Source organism: Myotis davidii, unplaced genomic scaffold, assembly GCF_000327345.1.
Source record: "Myotis davidii unplaced genomic scaffold, ASM32734v1 scaffold223, whole genome shotgun sequence".
Lineage (NCBI taxonomy): Eukaryota > Metazoa > Chordata > Mammalia > Chiroptera > Vespertilionidae > Myotis > Myotis davidii.
The window spans coordinates 3,500,106-3,500,664 of NW_006294609.1; the positions used below are offsets into that span (position 1 = coordinate 3,500,106).

The window sequence follows — 559 nt, forward strand, 5'->3', positions numbered from 1 at the left end:
GGAGTCTTCTGAGTTTTATAAGATGGGAGATGAAGTTTACTATATGTAAATGTAAACATATGTCCATTAAGAAACATGTAGTTTTTTTTTAAATGTAGTAACCCAATGGCTTAATGTTTTTCTTAATCTTTTTTTAACTTTAGAAGAATCTTTTAGGAACTAATATCTCTTGTTTTGAAGAAACATTTATCTGAAGTTCAGCAATTCCTACAGTTTCACTTCAGTTTCTTTTTCTTCTGTCAAATTCAAGAAAATTTAATATTTTGAATAACATTCATATTACTTAAAAGCAATAAAACTTGGTGTACATATCATGGCTATTTATTTAAAAATTAGTATAGTTGTGTCAAAATTTATTTTTTAAGTAACAGTTATAGTATGTATTAAGTTTAAGGATTATCACTTATTTTCATCAAAAATCTAAAATAGTACTTAGGTCTTGGGAACTGTTATTTTAAATATAAAAAATGTCACAGAATACAGATGTTATCATGTGCTAAAAAGTTAGCACAGGATTCCAAGTGAAATTCAAGACTTCAAAGTGCTTCTAGTCTCTGCT

The 559-nt window shown here is 26.3% G+C and overlaps 1 protein-coding gene across 1 annotated transcript in view; it reads left to right on the plus strand.

Moving 5' to 3' along the window:
• Positions 1-291, plus strand: part of IFT81 (intraflagellar transport 81) — a 127,019-nt gene extending 126,728 nt beyond the window's left edge. The window contains exon 21 of the transcript XR_001514778.1: positions 82-291. The gene's annotated coding sequence lies outside the window, so the exon portion shown is untranslated. The remainder of the gene's footprint in view (positions 1-81) is intronic.
• Positions 292-559: the final 268 nt, after the last annotated feature.